The sequence below is a fragment of the Trachypithecus francoisi genome, unplaced genomic scaffold (assembly GCF_009764315.1).
Source record: "Trachypithecus francoisi isolate TF-2019V2 unplaced genomic scaffold, Tfra_2.0 Lachesis_group2, whole genome shotgun sequence".
Taxonomy (NCBI): Eukaryota; Metazoa; Chordata; class Mammalia; order Primates; family Cercopithecidae; genus Trachypithecus; species Trachypithecus francoisi.
In genome coordinates this window covers 121,516,215-121,529,622 of record NW_022681465.1, presented here as the reverse complement: position 1 = coordinate 121,529,622, position 13,408 = coordinate 121,516,215, and positions in this window count along the sequence as shown.

Genomic DNA, 13,408 nt, shown 5'->3' with positions numbered 1-13,408 from the left:
ATTACACTTAATTGTTTGTGCAAATCAGAGGATCTATGAACTACAAGCCCAATTAATTAAATGTAGACACACAAGTCAGATTGGAAAGAAAGAAGGAGGGCTGGGTTCCTTTCAGAACTAAGCCGGTGTTATTTTACTTTATTTTGAAAAGCCGTAAGGTGAACACACCTAATAACAGTAGCTCGTACGGAACATTCCATCGAAATATGGCAGGCACTATTTACAGCACTTCGCAGGAGCCCTGTCAGAGACCCGAGACTCCCAATGCTGGGGAGGGAGGGAGAAAGGAGAGGAAGGCAGGAGCAGGGCTTGCTTCACCAAGACAGCGGAGAGGAGAGAAGGCAGGCGGAAAATGGGCCGGGGCGATTGGAAAATCAAGTGAACTGAAGTTAAAGGCAGTCCTAATGTGGGGAATATGATACTATTTGGACTTGATCTAGGAGAACTCAAGGAGAATGGGTAATTTCAAAAGACAAGGTTTCCCACGTTACCACCATTCATAGACACCTACACAATTTTTGTAATACTCAAGTGTTGCTTGTTTAATCATTGACTTTTCTTTCTTTCTTTCTTTTTCTTTCTTTCTTTCTCTTTTCTTCTTCCTTCCTTCCTTTCTTTCTCTCTCTCTTTCTTTCTTTCTTTCTCTCTCTCTCTTTCTTTCTCTCTCCTTCCTTCCCTCCCTCCCTCCCTCCCTTCCTTCCTTCCTTCCTTCCTTCCTTCCTTCCTTCCTCTCTCTCTCTGAGACAGAGTTTTTTTTCTCTCTTGCTGCCCAGGCTGGAGTGTAATGGCACAATTTTGGCTCACTGCAACCTCCGCTTCCCAGGTTCAAGCAATTCTCCTGCCTCAGCCTCCAGAGTAGCTGGAATTAGAGGCATGCACCAGCACGCCTGACTAATTTTGTGTTTTTAGTTGGCCAGGCTGGTCTCCAACGCCTGACCTCAAGTGATCCGCCCACCTTGGCCTCCCAAAGTGTTGGGATTACAGGCGTGAGCCACCACACCCGACCTACATTTTTCTTTTAAATTTATAAGGGAGTTTCCAAAAGGCTCCTGCCCTTTTACACTGCTGCCACCATTTCATATCTAAGTGTTTTCGTCACCTACACCAGCACTATCTACCAGACTCCACCTGCCCACCCATGCAGCAGGTGACTTCCTGTTCTCTTGAACAAACCGCGGAAGATACAACACCGCAATTTCTCATTTGCCACTTTATAAATGCCCCCCTCCACCTTCCCTTTCGAGCCTATGCATCCTAATTTTCTTAATGCTATATCAGAATTGGTGTTCACAAAGTCATTTGTTCTACAAGCATTTTCTTTTCCAAGGTATTTCTCACTCGTAGCTGAAAGTCAGCTCTCCTATCAGAGGCAGAGGAGAGGTTGCAGCAGAAAAGCAGCCAGAGGGATGGTGCATTCTTGGAAGTACTTAACTTTTGGACGCCTGGCAGGTTTCCAGGTAGGGTGATACAGGCTTTCTTGGTTAAGTTGGGTCAACTAGCCTTTGTTGTAAAGGCTCAGCCCTGTAATTGCTTTCAGAGGCCGCCCTGATCGCCTCTCTGAGCTTCTCAGATTTAACTCTGCACTGTAGCAGGTATCCACCCTGCCTCAGAATTGGTGTTAAGGCGCCTGCTTCACAGCCCTGCCTGTGGATTAGTGACGGACACGCCTGGAGTGCTCTAAGATCCGAAGCTGAAAGACGGAGATTTCTTAGAGACATTATCTCAATCTCTCCACAGACAGAACAAAGCCAGCCCAGGCAGAGCAGATGGCATGAGGGAGACACTGAAATAGGTAGAAGCAGGAGGTGAAACATTATTAAGGACCACACAGAGGCAGGATAAAGGCCCCTCTGGCAACCATTTCCATCTGCCCTAAACCCTCCCAAACCTACAACTTCTTCTCCTAATTCTAGAATCATTCTGGGTCTAGAGCCCATCCCGTGTCTCAGGAAACAAGCAAAGCGATGGCAGAGCTATGACTAAAATGTAAGGGATTGATTAAGCCATGGCATCAGATAGAAAGACACCTTTACGATTCAAGCGCAAACGATGACACAGCAAGATCGGAGAGTCCTTGACACCTTGCTTTGCTGCTTGTTTTCACAAGAGTTCCTTTCTAGAACCAGCGTCTCTTGCTCATCCTAGCTGGAATGGGCCTGAGGCACACAGCAGCTACTCTCTGCTTGAGATGGCAGCTTGTCACTGAGAGCCTCGAACGCGCCAGGCTGTATGCTGTCCATCAGCTCAGCTGGGCGTGAGCTTAACCTTGCCTAATGGTGTTTGGGTGTTTGAACTACATTCACCATCTTCTGCATTATGGACACCTGAAGGTGATCAAGGACTTTGGTTTCCTTTAAATGTTATTTCTAGGGTCTCACTCTGTTGCCCAGGCTGGAGTGCAGTGGCGCTATTATAGCTCACTGTAGCCTTGAATTCCTGGGCTCAAGCAATCCTCCTGTCTCAGCCTCCTGAATAGGTAGGATTACAGGCCACCATACCTGGCTAATTAAAAAACAATTTTTTTTTTTTTTTGGCCAGGAACCGTGGCTCATGCCTGTAACCCCAACACTTTGAGAGGCTGACACGGGTGGATCGCTTGAGCTCAGGAGTTCAAGACCAGCGTGGGCAACACGGTGAAACCCCATCCCTACCAGACAATACATACAAAACTTAGCCAGGCATGGTGGCACACACATGTAGTCCCAGCTACTTGGGGGGACTGAAGCAGGAAGCTGTCTTGAGCCCGAGAGGTTGAGGCTGCAGTGAGCCATGTTCACGCCACTGTTTGCCAGCCTGGGCAACAAAATGAGACCCTGTCTCTAAAAACAAAACAAAACAAGCTAATATATATATATATACTTGTAGAGATGATTCCTTGCTATGTTGCTCAGGCTGGTCTCAAACTCCTGGTCTCAAGTAATCCTCCTACCTTGGCCTCCCAAAGTGTTGGGATTACAGCAAGACCAGCCATGCCTGGCTGAAGCTTTCTTTATAACATTGCTTCTTTCAAGGCCTAGAGGTCAGGCTTATCTGTCTACATGCAAAAGATGCTTTAACCACAGGTACCACAGAGCCAACCACTAGCCTTAGGAGTTCCTGATTATTCAGTCCAATGTGCCTAAATATCCATAGTGTAGAAGGTGGATAAAGAGAAGATCTGAGAGGAGAAAGTTCTCATTCTGAAATTTCACTTCTGCCATTAGTAATAATAATAATACGATACCTATCCAATGTTTTGTGCATATACTACACATGAGATGCTTTCTGTGCTTTATCTCAGTTTATCCTGACAAGAATCTATGAAGTATATATTGTTGTTAGCTCCAATTTATACATGAGAAAACTGAGAACTAAGAACCCAAGGTAGGCCAGGCTTGGTGGCTCACGCCTGTAATCCCAGCACTCTGGGAGGCCGAGGGGGGTGGATCACGAGGTTAAGAGATGGAGACCATCCTGGCCAACATGGTGAAACCTCGTTTCTACTAAAAATACAAAAATTAGCCAGGCGTGGTGGCAGGCACCTGTAGTCCCAGCTACTCGGGAGGCTGAGGAAGGAGAATTACTTGAACTTGGGAGGCAGAGGTTGTAGTGAGCCAAGATTGTGCCACTGCACTCCAGCCTGGGCGATAGAGCAAGACTGTCTAAAAAAAACAAAACAAAAAGGAACCCAAGGTGATATAGCTAGTAAGTAATAGAGCCAACGTTACTTTCAACAGGGCCGATTATCTTTAGGGTGACCAACCATTCTGGTTTGCCTGGAACTTAGGGTTTCCTGAGACATGAGACTTTCAGTGCTAAAATGAAGAAAGTCTGGGGCAAACTGGAATAAGTCACCCTAATTATTTTCTGAGCACATTTTATTAATACAACAAAGCCTTGGTTAATGTATGAGTATTTTGTTCATATCAAGTTTTTTTTTTTTTTTTTTTTGAGATGGAGTCTCGCTCTGTCACCCAGGCTGGAGTGTAGTGGTGCGATCTCAGCTCACTGCAAGCTCCGCCTCCCGGGTTCACGCCATTCTCCTGCCTCAGCCTCCTGAGTAGCTGGGACTACAGGTGCCCACCACCACGCTCGGCTAATTTTGTTTTTGTATTTTTAGTAGAGATGGGGTTTCACCTTGTTAGCCAAGATGGTCTTGATCTCCTGATCCACCCGCCTCGGTCTCTCAAAGTGCTGGGATTATAGGCGTGAGCCACCGCGCCCAGTCATATCAAGTTTTAGAAATCATAGCTTTGAGTATTCTTCATTGATTTAAATTCTGTTCCTCATTTTCTATGTCTCAAAAATACCTAATTTACATAGGTATTTTTCTAGTGATAATATTCATTAGAATTGGATTTTATTTTATTTTTTGAGGTGAAGTCTTGCTCTGTTACCCAGACTAGAGTGCAGTGGCATGATCTCAGCTCACCACAACCTCTGCCTCCAGGGTTCAAGTGATTCTCCTGCCTCAGCCTCCTGAGTAGCTGGGACTACAAGCACACACCACCATGCCTGGCTAATTTTTGTATTTTTAGTAGAGATGGGGTTTCACTGTGTTGGCCAGGCTGGTCTCGAACTCCTGACCTCGTGATCCACCCGCCTTGGCCTCCCAAAGTGCTGGAATTACAGGCGTGAGCCACTGTGCTGGCTTTGAATTGGATTTTTAAAAAATGATCTGTAATCATTTCTTGGCTAATGCAAGATAAAGCCATATATAATTCTCATTAGTGATCTCAGAATTTTATTGCTTATCTCATTACTAATCTGATTCTTCCATAAACTTGTCATCACTTTGCCTCCTAACTAGTCACATAAATGACAGTGCAAAGAGCAAATATCACAGTGAAAACAGAATAGTTAAACTCACCTGTGATTAAAATAGTACATCAAAATGGTGGGGATGGAGTCTAGCTTTAATTGCAACAAAAACAAATGGTAAGTTGGGCATAATTAAACTAGAGAGCTTCTGCATAGCAAAAGAAACTATCCACAGAGTAAGCAATTTACAGAATGGGAGAAAATATTTGCAAAATTTGCATCTGACAAAGGTTTAATATCCAAAATCTATATGGAATTTAAAGAGTTGAACAACCAGAAAACAAATAATCTTGTTAAAAAAAATGGGCAAAAGACATGAACAGACACATTTCAAAAGACATACAAGTGGCTGACAAACATGAAAAAATGCTCTTTGTGACTAATCATCAGAGGAATGAAAAAACCACAATGAGGGCTGGGCGTGGTGGCTCATGCTTGTACTCCCAGCACTTTGGGAGGCCAAGGCAGGCAGATCACGAGGTCAGGAGTTTGAGACCAGTCTGGCCAACATAGTGAAATCCCGTCTCTACTAAAAATACAAAAAGTTAGCTGGGCGTGGTGGCAGGTGCCTGTAATCCCAGCTACTCGGGAGGCTGAGACAGGAGAATTGCTTGAACCCGGGAGGCGGAGGTTGCAGTGAGCTGAGGTCGTGCCATTGCACTCCAACCCGGGCAACAGTGCGAGACTCTGCCTCAAAAAGAATAACAACAACAACAAAAGCACTATAATGAGATACCATTTTATACCAGTAAAAATGGCTACTACTAAAAAGCAAAAAAACAGACTCTGTTCATCTCTTTTGCCCATTTTTTTTTAACAAGGTTGTTTGTTTTCTGGTTGTTTAGCTCTTTAAATTCCATATACTTTAAATTCCAGATACTGGTGAGGCTGCAGAGGAAAGGGAAGGCTCATACATTGCTGGTGGGAATGTAAATTCAGCCCCTGTGGAAAGCAGTTTGAAGTTTCTCAAAAACGTAATACAGAACTACCATCTGACCCAGCAATCGCATTATTAGATAGATATCCAAAAGACACCAGGTCTTTTTACCAAAAAGATACATGCTCTCACATGTTCATCACAGCAGTATTCACAATAGCAAAGACATAGAATCAATCTAGGGGCCCATCAATAGTGGACTGGATAACAGAAATGTGGTACGTATACACTGTGGAATACTATGCAGCCGTAAAAAATGAAGTCATGTCCTTTGTAGCAACATGGATGCAACTGGAGGTCATTATTCAAAGCCAATGAGTGCAGGAACAGAAATCCAAATACTGCTTATTCTCACTCATAAGTGGGAGCCGAACAGTAGACTCATGGGTGGAAAGATGGCAACAGTAGAAACTAGGGACTAGTAGAGTAGAAAGGGAGGGAGGGGAGCAAGAGTAGAAAAGTTAACTATTGGGTACTGTGCTCAGTACCTGGGTGACGGGATCATTTGTACGCCAAACCTCAGCATCGTGCTGTATACCCAGGTAACAAACTTGCATATGTATCCCCTGAATCTAAAATAAAAGTTTTAAAAGGACAAAAAAAAAGGAATCTAGCCTTGTAGAGAGAGGAAACCACACTTTTTTTTTTTTTTTTCAGAGACTGTCTCACTGTTTCACCCAGGCTGCAGTATAGTGGTACGATCATAGCTCACTTATAACCTTGAACTCCTGGGCTCAAACAATTCTGCCTCAGTCTCCCAAGTAGCACCACCACATCTGGCTAATTTTAATTATTTTTTGTAGAGATGGTCTCAGTATGTTGCCCAGGCTGATCTTGAACTCCTGGCCTCAAGTGATCCTCCTGCCTTGGCCTCCCAAAATGTTAGGATTATGGGTGTGAGCCACTGTGCCTGGCCAAACACACATTTAAATGTTTTATTCTTCTTACAGTTAACAAATATTATAAATTTTCTACTTTGCGCCTGGTGCTCTACAAGATGCTGAGATGCAATGGTTAATAGGACACAGTTCCTACTTTCATTGTCCAGCAAAGTTGATCATAACAACCAATTACACAGTTAATTTTTTGACCTCAGCAATGATCCAGACTACATAGAAGTATGAGAAGTGCCGGGGCCTGTGGGTGGGGGACACTTAGCATAGCAAGGTAATGACTCCAGGAACCTGCAAGGATGAAATTAGAACGCTATGCCTGACTCAGAGGTGGTGTCTGAGAGGTCAAGGTGAGGACAGAATGTAGCGCCTTCTGCATATAGGTCTTCCAAAGATTGAAATGATGACGGAGTGAATGGAGTGAATCCATGGTTGTTTGGAAGGGAGTTGTGGAAAGGGAGAGCAGAGAAGACACCACGTGGGTGAGAGCAGTGATGCCACTTGACATGATCACAAATTAGAAAAAAGTACAGCTGTGCAGGAGACCCCTAGAAAATGACTATGGTGTTACAATTTCTGGGACAAATGAGAATATGTATTTGTGTATATGGAGGCACTAGGCATTTTTATTTAATCCTCACTAGAATTCTTCCCATTGGCATGATTATCATTGTTTTGTGCGTGAAGAAACTGAGGCTCAGTAAGTGGAAGCAGGAAAGTCACCCTGCTAGAAAATAATTAAACTACTTACTAGAAAAAGCACACACAGTGGAGTCATTCCTCCTAGACACTCTCAAACATTGTGAGCTCCAGTTTTTCTAAGATGAAAATAATAATCCCTCTTGTTGGGGTTATTCCCACGAAAATAATAATGTGTTTTAATTACCCACGGATAAAGCACATAGTAGATGCTCAAGAAAGGGCATATTCCGGCTTGGTGTGATGTCTCTTTCATACCTCAGTTGCCGTATTAGTATTGCTTTAGCCTTGTAAGAGGGTTTTCTTGGAGCTTTAGGGGAATACCAAATGGAAGAGAGGCTCTGAGCTGTGATCTTTGATGGGCTGGAACAAGTTGCCATCCGCTGAGTGGCAGGGGCAGACACAGAAAGTCAGCAGCTTCCAGAACCTCAAACTCGGTGCTCATCGCTGAACTAAGCCTTAGAGGCTGCAGGAACAGGAGGGAACACCTGCGGAGGGCCGTGGGATCAGGAGAGGCTTCCCAAGATGCTGAAAGAGGACTCAAGACAGCAACATCATTTGCTCGCCAAGGGGCACTCATAGCAGCTAGCATGGGGTTTTTTAAGTATCCCAGAAAAATGAACACATATTGCATCTTGCATGGAAGAAACATCTGATTGTCCTGCCTGGTCAATTTTTTCAAAGCTGAATAGCCATATCATGAGACAATAGTTCTTAATGTTGAAGCACTGTAAACACAGATGTGCATGTGCGCGTGCGCGCACACACACACACAAACACACACACACCAAAAAACAAAAACCACACCAAATCGAAACCAAAACTAGACTTTGAATCAGATTAACCTGGATCCTGGCTTCTCCACCTCCAAGCCTTGGGACTTGAAGCTAGTACTCTGATGTCCCTAGCCTTGGTTTCCTTCGTTATTAAAGGAGAATAATAGTATCTACTTTGCAGGGTTACTAGGACCGAAGCTGTGTGTAAGGCACGTAGCTGAGAATGTGGCACATGGTAAACTTTCATTATCTGATGTTTCACATTTTGAGCGTTCTGCTGGGCACTGGAACATTAGGGCAACATATTTTGTGTAAAAGCCTTTCCTAAACGCAAGTTATCAGTTCGGATTTTTATTATGGGGCAGGCGCGGTGGCTCACGCTTGTAATCCCAGCACTTTGGGAGGCCGAGGCAGGTGGATCACCTGAGGTCAGGAGTTTGAGACGAGCCTGGCCAGCATGGTGAAACCCCATCTGTACTAAAAATACAAAAATTAGCCAGGCATGGTGGTGCATGCCTGTAATCCCAGCTACTCAGGAGGCGGAGGTTGCAGGAGAATCGCTTGAACCCGGGAGGAGCTGAGATCACACCATTGCACTCCAACCTGGTCAACAAGAGCAAAACTCCATCTCAAAAAAAAAAAGAAAAGATTTTTGTTATGAAGAATTTCAAACATATAAACCACGAGAGAGAGAGAGAGCGCAGTTTAATGAATCCCCTTATGCCCAGCACCCAGCTTCAATATTTGTCAACTCATTGGTCAATCTTGTTTTATTCTTGCCCCTTTCCTATTCCCCAAACTTGTCATATTTTGAAGAAAACTTGGGTATTATTTTATCTGCAGATATTGCAAGCATTTTTTTCTTTTTAATAGACAGAGTCTCGCTCTGTCACCTAGGCTGTAGTGCAATGGCTCGATCTCGGCTCACTGCAACCTCGGCCTCCCAGGTTCAAGCAATTCTCCTGACTCAGCCTCCTGAGTAGCTGGGATTACAGGCACATGCCACCACGCCTGGTTAATTTTTGTCTGTTTTAGTAGAGACGGGGTTTCACCATGTTGATTAGGCTGGTCTCAAACTCCTGACCTTGTGATCTGCCCACCTCAGCCTCCCAAAGTGCTGGGATTACAGGCGTGAGCCACTGCGCCCAGCCTGCAAGCTATTTTTAAATCAAGTTATCAGTTATTTGTTTGTCAGGGGAAATAATCCAAATTCCTTTTTGTGGGTGAGGTTTTTTAAGGTAAAATTTACATACAGTAAAATTAATCTTTTAGAGTATCGTTCTGAGTTTTGGCAAACCCAAATTCTTTAGACAATTCAGGCATTTCTTTATCTAATTTAAAAACATATATTCCAGAATTAACTAGATGAATTAATACACAGTGTTTTGCAATTCTTAGTGATATTAACAGAAGAAGAGGAAACGTCCTCCCTCAGTGGGTTCGTGAATCACAGTTTATTTTGACTTGGAAACATAACATGTTTGATTGGCTGGAACATAAGCCACCCAGGAATAGATTTACTAGCATCAAGCATTGTTTAGGGCAGCTAAGTTGATGCTGATGCTTTCATTCCTAATGGCCATAATGGATGGAAGGTTTCTAAGAAGCTTGATTATTATTGGGTTCATTAATAACTAACCCTAACATGACTCTATTGGGACTGTGATTAATCCAAATAAAAGTAACTTTGTTAATGAAGAAGATTTTTTTTTTTCCTGGTAACTGCTATATACTCAAATAACAAAGAAAAAGAACTAAACTAGAAACAAATGCAGATGCCAGGAAGTCAGTCACAACTACTTTCGTCTCCCAGGATCCCCTCTGGCAGCCTGAGAGCGCCTCCCAGCAAGCACGCCCTCTGTTGTTACTCACTTTGTCATCTCTTCGTCTCTGACTTCGAAGGACAGCACTGTTTCCTAGTAAGAGAACCCCTGTTGGACCCAGACCAGGACAGTTCAGGAAGACCACCTCACCCTCTGAGTGAGTCTGGAGCTGCGGTGTAGTTCAGAGCTCCTTGCTTTTCATGCCATCTGTAAGAGGATAATTATTTACTTACAGAAGCACTTGCCTGGGGGCTGTCAAGGCTGAACATTGCATTTCATCACAACTGACTCTAAATAGTTGAAGCTATGAACTTTTAAGTAATGACAGTACCTGAGACCCCGACAGCCCCGAACTACAAACAACATACAGACTTAGCGCTCATTCTGTCTTGTCCGGAGGGCTCATTTTCAATGCTTAATACTGTCATGAATTCTCCTTTTTTCAGCACTCAGAAACCCCTGACTTCCCCTGCCTTGGAGAACTACTAAGTGAATTTCTTCATTGGCATGTGTGGCCTTGCTTGGCAGAGTTAATAGCCTCATTCTGTTTCTTGTGTTTATTGTTTTTCTTTTGTTTTATTTTTGATGTCAACTCTCTGTTTTTTTGTACGGCAGAAACAATAGAGGTTCTACCGAAATGGCCTTGACCAGCCTCACTCACTGGTGCTGGTGAACATCTCGGCCAGACAACACGAGTCCCTCTGTGCTCAGCTTTGGTCTTCTGCTGGGCCTGCACTGAGACAGGGTCTCCGGGTAGCCATCAAGCTCAGATGGTGTGACTATGTTTCTTGCATGGATGCCGAGCTTACTTTATTTAATCTAGGTGGCCTGAGTTACCAGGCTTTTGACTTGTTTTGTCATTCTGGTCAGCAGTCTCCAGCAAGACTTGGTTTTAACTTAGAGTCTTTCCAGTGGCACTTTCAGTCTCGATTTGCTATATATTTGTTTGTCTATGTTTCATCTGGGGAAGAGAAGCAAACAGTCTTTCCTTGGGGTTACTTGTTTGTCTTTTGGCTGATGAAGGAACCCATTCTACACCCGTTTTTTTGTGAAGCCTGGGAGCTGCCAAGTTCAAAAATGGTTAATACATTCCTTTCAACCCAACATAAACTATTTCAATTCTACAATGGGCAACATTTTCAGTTGGTTGTAAACTGTTATTGGACCACACTCTAGGAAAACCGGATCCAGATAGAAGCAAACTAATGAATCCGATTATAAATTCTCAAATTCTATGGGAGCCCTTAAGTTAATTGCTTTGTAGAGACTTAAAAGCACTTATATAAATTTAAAATAAGAGAACTCGAGAATTTCCAAAAAAAACCTAACCTCTATTGTTATTAAACATTTTGGTTCTTTTAATGGATATTTTCCTGCCGAGCCTGCACCTCTGAAAAAGAAAGGTTTAGCTATGTGTTAAGTTAATGATTTTGGTCACTGGGTTGTATACTAAAATGAAATGGAGTTCATTTGGTGCTTTTATACAATTTAGAGGGTTAATTATTGTTATATGATATAGGAGAAATTTATAATTATGGATATAATATTTATCATCAAGAAATATTTGAGGATTAGCCTATTTTGATAGTCTTCTTTCTGATTTTAACATGATATAAAAATAATTTTAGCATAATATTCTAGTTTACACCAGAGAGCTTAAATAATTCGAATTTCCTAAATTCCTAGATTTGTCTTAAGCTAACGTTGCTTTCATAAATGTTTAGAATTATAAACATGTAAATATATGTATTCAATTAGATTAAATTACAATAATCAATGTCTTCTAGAACCAAGTCTTCTAAGACATTAGTCCAATGTTTTCTAATCTAATGTCTTCTAATCTAATCTAATGTCTTTTAAGAAGACATTGGTTATTGCAACTTCAATCATGCAACAAATTATGGGAATCTACAGAATTATTAGAAACGATTGATGTAAATTCTAAAGTGGTATTTTTCTGATACTTTTAGTATCATTAGTGATCTTTTGCTATTAGTGATTATTTTTTGAAAGGTGACTTGAATTTAATTTCTAAGATCTCTAATTGACTTTGAAATCATAAAAGTTAGCAATCAATAATTTTTATTTCAAATTTCTAAGGGAAGAAAAGATGTGTGGAGTTTCATGTGTATTGGTTTTCTTTTTTTTCTTTTTTTTTTTTTTGAGACGGAGTCTCACTCTGTCGCCCGGGCTGGAGTGCAGTGGCCGGATCTCAGCTCACTGCAAGCTCCGCCCCCCGGGTTTAAGCCATTCTCCTGCCTCAGCCTCCAGAGTAGCTGGGACTACAGGCGCCCGCCACCTCGCCCGGCTAGTTTTTTGTATTTTTTAGTAGAGACGGGGTTTCACCGTATTAGCCAGGATGGTCTCCATCTCCTGACCTCGTGATCCGCCCGTCTCGGCCTCCTAAAGTGCTGGGATTACAGGCTTGAGCCACTGCGCCCGGCCTCGTGTATTGGTTTTCTATTGTTGCTGTAATAAATTACCACGAACTTAACAGCTTAAAGAAACAAGCGTATTATCTTTCAGATCTGGAGGTCAGAAGCGTAAGTCTAAAGTCAGAAGTCTAACCTCAAGGTTTTGGCCGCGCTGCATGTTTTCTGGACACTTCGGGGAGAATCTGCTTCCGCGCCTCTTCCAGCTTCCGGAGGCTGCCTGCATTCTTTGGTTCCTTCCTCCAATCTTCAAAACCAGCAGCTAAGCATCTTTTCTCCTCTCTGACTTCCTGCTGCCCTCTTAAAACGACCCTTGTGATTAAATCAGACCCACTCAACTAATATGAGATAATCTCAAGATCCTCAACTTAATAACATCTGCTAAATTCCTTTTGCCAGTTAAGACAACACAGTCACAGGTTCCTGGACTAGGACATGAACATCTTTGAGGGACTGTTATTCAGTCTATCATCTCATGTAACTAGTTTAACTTATGTTCTTGCCTATATATGAATGCATTTACCCTTTTATAACACTTTAATAAAAATGGTAAAATCAATATGACATATATATCATCTTATGTTAAGACTAATAATGTAAAAAATTATGGAGTGTACCTATTTATGTATGTTTCAATGTATAAACACAATTGTATAGAAACATCAATAAGCAAAAGCTTCAAATATGACAGAAATGAGATGTCTAATAGTTATCAGCAAGTTATGACTTTGGACTATAGATGTTCTTTCCATATGAGGAAATAAGGCATTATTCTTATTTGATGTAGAGCCAGTTCCCAGTTCTTAAGAGTTTGTCGGCCGGGCGCGGTGGCTCAAGCCTGTAATCCCAGCACTTTGGGAGGCCGAGACGGGTGGATCACGAGGTCAGGAGATCGAGACCATCCTGGCTAACACAGTGAAACCCCATCTCTACTAAAAAATACAAAAAACTAGCCGGGCGTGGTGGTGAGCGCCTGTAGTCCCAGCTGCTGGGGAGGCTGAGGCAGGAGAATGGCGTGAATCCGGGGGGCGGAGCTTGCAGTGAGCCG